This window comes from Oncorhynchus gorbuscha, unplaced genomic scaffold (genome assembly GCF_021184085.1).
Source record: "Oncorhynchus gorbuscha isolate QuinsamMale2020 ecotype Even-year unplaced genomic scaffold, OgorEven_v1.0 Un_scaffold_14407, whole genome shotgun sequence".
NCBI classification, from domain to species: domain Eukaryota; kingdom Metazoa; phylum Chordata; class Actinopteri; order Salmoniformes; family Salmonidae; genus Oncorhynchus; species Oncorhynchus gorbuscha.
In genome coordinates, this window is record NW_025744712.1 from 1 (window position 1) to 6,587 (window position 6,587).

The window sequence follows — 6,587 nt, forward strand, 5'->3', positions numbered from 1 at the left end:
CTCCTTAACAGCAGGGGGCTCTGACTTTGTCCCGGTGGTGGTGAGTCGCTCCGTGCTGAGGTCTATGAGCAGGAGGGATGTCTTGATTAAACGCTGGCCCAAACCCCTGCAGTGGGAGTACTACCGTTCCTTACTGCCTGATGTCAGCATCACCATGTGCCCCTCCTGCTTCCAGGTACTGAATAGATGGAAAACACACACACACACACACAGCATTGCGCTTCATGCCCCCCTCACACCTATCACACACACTCGTCGCTATCACACACACACACACACTCGTCGCTATCACGCACACACTCACCCCTATCACGCACTCACTCACCCCTATCATGCACTCACTCACCCCTATCACGCACTCACTCACCCCAATCACGCACTCACTCACCCCAATCACGCACTCACTCACCCCCAGGTGCTGTACTTAAGAGGCGAAAAATGATTCTAATCTTTAAAACATGACACACTACCCTCACACACACCTTGGCTCTCCATGGCCCTCTGACAGAATCTCTCTTCTAGCCTTAATCTTTCACTTATTTTAACTTTCTGCAGTGCTTCCTTTACTAGGAGTTAGATTTGGATAAAATGTTGCTATTGGCAGTGCTAGATGTTGTGTTACTGGCCTCTGCTACCTTCCTTAGAGAATCCCTGCTCTGCTCTGTGTTCTCTGACCTATGCTTCCTGTCTTCTCTGGTGTGCTTCCTCTAGATGTTCCACAGTGAAGACTATGAGCTGCTTGTGCTTCAGCACAACTGCTGTCCCTACTGCCGTCGGCCCATCGATGAACCCAACTGACCTCCCCAAACTGGTCTAGAATCAATTCATCCATCTCACAATTATTCACATCTTCAGTTTCACTCTTGCTCTCCTGAGTAATGTTCCGCCCATATAATGGCAGAAAACCTCATGGACGTTATTTCAGGGATGTGATTATGAAGATCATTATAGTCCGCAGCAAAAGTGAATCCTCAGATGAACAACCCCATAGAATGAACAGGATGAGGTCACACAGTGAACCACCAATGAACTCTTCTGTCTAGAAAAACGTGTTAAAAAAATGTATTTCAATTCACTGGTATTTATTGCTCCTGTTATATGATGTGTACTTTGACTCTCTAGCATTCTTAAAGAGTTGAATGTATTGTATTTTTATATTATTAAAGTCAAATGTTGTTTTTTTAAATGAAAGGTTTCAAATTCTCCACTTGTTTTGTGCATGAGTGTGTGATTCAGGGTTAGAATGTGTTTGAGTGTGTTTGCATCGGTGTGTGTTGATATTCTTTTCAGCGATCCACGGGCAGTCTGACAGCTTCACAGCTTTAACATCATGTGTCTTACTGTCCCACACCTTTCCACAGGATTACTGTGTGTGAGCTTACGCGCCATGCTACCAAAATGAATATGCCTGACAAAACCTTTCCGATGAGTGTTTGCGTGTGTGTGAGAGAGGGAGAGGATATGTGTGCAACAGAAATCATTTTCTGCTCCTTTCCTAAGTGAGGTCCATATTATTCAGTGATTAAGGATTAGGTTACCACTGCTGCAAATGAGTTGGAACACTCTGGAAATTACATTTACACTCCCTCTTCTATAAAGCCTGCTAAATTATTCTCTTGACAAAGTTGACACGTCAGGCTGTATAAGCAGACGGGTACAGTAGCCTTTAGGCGTCTAGGATAATGCAAATCTCTGACACTATTCTCTAGTGCATTACTTTTGGCATATGTGCATTTTCAGAAGAAGTCTGAGTTGCATTGTTCTTTGACGACGTGCTCTCGTATAATCAGAGTATAACACTGCCTTTAAATATACGCATTATACTCACGCTAGATGTTTTTCTCATGGATTAGTGTGTGACCTAAATCTGTCCACAGATCCTATGCACAGCTCATCCTAAGAGGGTTTGAAAAAGGACCTGGCGCCCGCCTTCGGGGGCAGCACACCACTTCTCATTGCCTGGATCAGAGCCCGCAGAGCCCGTTTGAATACTCTCGTATTACTCAGCTGCACCCTGGAAGTACTCTGGGTACCTCTGGGTGAGGTGTAGGTAGTTGTTGGGAGTGTAAGACATGGTGGACCTCTGGGTGAGGTGTAGGTAGTAGTTGGGAGGTAAGACATGGTGGACCTCTGGGTGAGGTGTAGGTAGTAGTTGGGAGGTAAGACATGGTGGACCCTGGGTGACCTCTGGGTGAAGTGTAGGTGTAGTTGGGAGGCAAGACATGGTGGACCTCTGGGTGAAGTGTAGGTAGTAGTTGGGAGGTAAGACATGGTGGACCCTGGGTGAGGTGTAGGGGAGGTAGAGGTAGGTGGACCTCTGGGTGAGGTGTAGGGGAGGTAAGACATGGTGGACCTCTGGGTGTAGGTAGTAGTTGGGAGGTAAGACATGGTGGACCTCTGGGTGAGTGTAGGTAGTAGTTGGGAGGTAAGACATGGTGGACCTCTGGGTGAGGTGTAGGTAGTAGTTGGGAGGTAAGACATGGTGGACCTCTGGGTGAGGTGTAGGTAGTAGTTGGGAGGCAAGACATGGTGGACCTCTGGGTGAAGTGTAGGTAGTAGTTGGGAGGTAAGACATGGTGGACCTCTGGGTGAGGTGTAGGTAGTAGTTGGGAGGTAAGACATGGTGGACCTCTGGGTGAGGTGTAGGTAGTAGTTGGGAGGTAAGACATGGTGGACCTCTGGGTGAGGTGTAGGTAGTAGTTGGGAGGTAAGACATGGTGGACCTCTGGGTGAGGTGTAGGTAGTAGTTGGGAGGTAAGACATGGTGGACCTCTGGGTGAGGTGTAGTTGGGAGGTAAGACATGGTGGACCTTTGGGTGAGGTGTAGTTGGGAGGCAAGACATGGTGGACCTCTGGGTGAAGTGTAGGTAGTAGTTGGGAGGTAAGACATGGTGGACCTCTGGGTGAAGTGTAGGTGTAGTTGGGAGGTAAGATATGGTGGACTCCTGGGTGAGGTGTAGGTAGTAGTTGGGAGGTAAGACATGGTGACCTCTGGGTGAGGTGTAGGTAGTAGTTGGGAGGTAAGACATGGTGTATGGTGGGGAGGTAAGACCCTCTGGGTGAGGTGTAGGTAGTAGTTGGGAGGTAAGACATGGTGGACCTCTGGGTGAAGTGTAGTGTAAGGTGAACCTCTGGGTGAGGTGCAGGTAGTAGGGGAGGTAAGACATGGTGGACCTCTGGGTGAGGTGTAGGTAGTAGCCAGGAGGCAAGACATGGTGGACTCCTGGAGGTGTAGGTAGTAGCTGGGAGGTAAGACATGGTGGACCTCTGGGTGAGGTGTAGTTGGGGAGGTAAGACATGGTGGACCCTGGGTGAGGTGTAGGTAGTAGCTGGGAGGTAAGACATGGTGGACCTCTGGGTGAGGTGTAGGTAGTAGTTGGGAGGTAAGACATGGTGGACCTCTGGGGTGTAGTAGTAGTTGGGAGGCAAGACATGGTGGACCTCTGGGTGAGGTGTAGGCAGTAGCTGGGAGGTAAGACATGGTGGACCCCTCTGGGAGGTAAGACATGGTGGACCTCTGTGAGGTGTGTAGTTGGGAGGTAAGACATGGTGGACCTTTGGGTGAGGTGTAGGTAGTAGTTGGGAGGTAAAGACATGGTGGACCTCTGGGAGGTGTAGGTAGTAGTTGGGAGGTAAGACATGGTGGACCTCTGGGTGAGGTGTAGGTAGTAGTTGGGAGGTAAGACATGGTGGACCTCTGGGTGAAGAGGTGTAGGGGAGTAGACATGGTGGACCTCTGGGTGAGGTGTAGTTGGGAGGTAAGACATGGTGGACCTCTGGGTGAGGTGTAGGTAGTAGTTGGGAGGTAAGACATGGTGGACCTCTGGGTGAGGTGTAGGTAGTAGTTGGGAGGTAAGACATGGTGGACCTCTGGGTGAAGTGTAGGTAGTAGTTGGGAGGTAAGACATGGTGGACCTCTGGGTGAGGTGCAGGCAGTAGTTGGGAGGTTGGGAGGCAAGACATGGTGGACCTCTGGGTGAAGTGTAGGTAGTAGTTGGGAGGTAAGACATGGTGGACCTCTGGGTGAGGTGTAGTTGGGAGGTAAGACATGGTGAACCTCTGGGTGAGGTGTAGGTAGTAGTTGGGAGGTAAGACATGGTGGACCTCTGGGTGAAGTGTAGGTAGTAGTTGGGAGGCAAGACATGGTGGACCTCTGCGGAGGTGTAGGTAGTTGGGAGGTAAGACATGGTGGACTCCTGGGAGGTGTAGGTAGTAGTTGGAGGTAAGACATGGTGGACCTCTGGGTGAGGTGCAGGTAGTAGTTGGGAGGTAAGACATGGTGGACTCCTGGGTGAGGTGTAGGTAGTAGTTGGGAGGTAAGACATGGTGGACCTCTGGGTGAAGTGTAGGTAGTTGGGAGGCAAGACATGGTGGACCTCTGGGTGAAGTGTAGGTAGTAGTTGGGAGGTAAGACATGGTGGACCTCTGGGTGAAGTGTAGTTGGGAGGTAAGACATGGTGGACCTCTGGGTGAGGTAGGTAGTTGGGAGGTAAGACATGGTGGACCTCTGGGGTGAGGTGTAGGTAGTAGTTGGGAGGTAAGACATGGTGGACCTCTGGGTGAGGTGTAGGTAGTAGTTGGGAGGTAAGACATGGTGGACCTCTGGGTGAGGTGTAGTTGGGAGGTAAGACATGGTGGACCTTTGGGTGAGGTGTAGTTGGGAGGTAAGACATGGTGGACCTCTGGGTGAGGTGTAGGTAGTAGTTGGGAGGTAAGACATGGTGGACCTCTGGGTGAGGTGTAGTTGGGAGGTAAGACATGGTGGACCTCTGGGTGAGGTGTAGGTAGTAGTTGGGAGGTAAGACATGGTGAACCTCTGGGTGAGGTGTAGGTAGTAGTTGGGAGGTAAGACATGGTGAACCTCTGGGTGAGGTGTAGGTAGTAGTTGGGAGGCAAGACATGGTGGACCTCTGGGTGAAGTGTAGGTAGTAGTTGGGAGGCAAGACATGGTGGACCTCTGGGTGAGGTGTAGGTAGTAGTTGGGAGGTAAGACATGGTGGACCTCTGGGTGAGGTGTAGGTAGTAGTTGGTAGGTAAGACATGGTGGACCTCTGGGTGAGGTGTAGTTGGGAGGTAAGACATGGTGGACCTCTGGGTGAGGTGTAGGTGAAGTTGGGGGATAAGACATGGTGAACCTCTGGGTGAGGTGTAGGTAGTGCTGGGAGGTAAGACATGGTGGACCTCTGGGTGAAGTGTAGGTAGTAGTTGGGAGGTAAGACATGGTGGACCTCTGGGTGAGGTGTAGGTAGTAGTTGGGAGGTAAGACATGGTGGACCTCTGGGTGAGGTGTAGGTAGTAGTTGGGAGGTAAGACATGGTGGACCTCTGGGTGAGGTGTAGGTAGTAGTTGGGAGGTAAGACATGGTGGACCTCTGGGTGAGGTGTAGGTAGTAGTTGGGAGGTAAGACATGGTGGACCTCTGGGTGAGGTGTAGTTGGGAGGTAAGACATGGTGGACCTCTGGGTGAGGTGTAGGTAGTAGTTGGGAGGTAAGACATGGTGGACCTCTGGGTGAAGTGTAGGTAGTAGTTGGGAGGCAAGACATGGTGGACCTCTGGGTGAGGTGTAGGTAGTAGTTGGGAGGTAAGACATGGTGGACCTCTGGGTGAGGTGTAGGTAGTAGTTGGGAGGTAAGACATGGTGGACCTCTGGGTGAAGTGTAGGTAGTAGTTGGGAGGCAAGACATGGTGGACCTCTGGGTGAGGTGTAGGTAGTAGTTGGGAGGTAAGACATGGTGGACCTCTGGGTGAGGTGTAGGTAGTAGTTGGGAGGTAAGACATGGTGGACCTCTGGGTGAGGTGTAGTTGGGAGGTAAGACATGGTGGACCTCTGGGTGAGGTGTAGGTAGTAGTTGGGAGGTAAGACATGGTGGACCTCTGGGTGAAGTGTAGGTAGTAGTTGGGAGGCAAGACATGGTGGACCTCTGGGTGAGGTGTAGGTAGTAGTTGGGAGGTAAGACATGGTGGACCTCTGGGTGAGGTGTAGGTAGTAGTTGGGAGGTAAGACATGGTGGACCTCTGGGTGAGGTGTAGGTAGTAGTTGGGAGGTAAGACATGGTGGACCTCTGGGTGAGGTGTAGGTAGTAGTTGGGAGGTAAGACATGGTGGACCTCTGGGTGAGGTGTAGGTAGTAGTTGGGAGGTAAGACATGGTGGACCTCTGGGTGAGGTGTAGTTGGGAGGTAAGACATGGTGGACCTCTGGGTGAGGTGTAGTTGGGAGGTAAGACATGGTGGACCTCTGGGTGAAGTGTAGGTAGTAGTTGGAAGGTAAGACATGGTGGACCTCTGGGTGAAGTGTAGGTAGTAGTTGGGAGGTAAGACATGGTGGACCTCTGGGTGAAGTGTAGGTAGTAGTTGGGAGGTAAAACATGGTGGACCTCTGGGTGAGGTGTAGGTAGTAGTTGGGAGGTAAGACATGGTGGACCTCTGGGTGAAGTGTAGGTAGTAGTTGGGAGGTAAGACATGGTGGACCTCTGGGTGAAGTGTAGGTAGTAGTTGGGAGGTAAGACATGGTGGACCTCTGGGTGAAGTGTAGGTAGTAGTTGGGAGGTAAGACATGGTGGACCTCTGGGTAAGTGTAGGTAGTAGT

At 50.8% G+C, this 6,587-nt stretch overlaps 1 long non-coding RNA gene across 1 annotated transcript; it reads left to right on the forward strand.

Moving 5' to 3' along the window:
* LOC124017077 lies at positions 1 to 1,211 on the forward strand. The gene is made up of 2 exons (XR_006835455.1): positions 1 to 175; positions 712 to 1,211. It is a non-coding gene; the product is annotated as an uncharacterized LOC124017077 (long non-coding RNA).
* Positions 1,212 to 6,587: the final 5,376 nt, after the last annotated feature.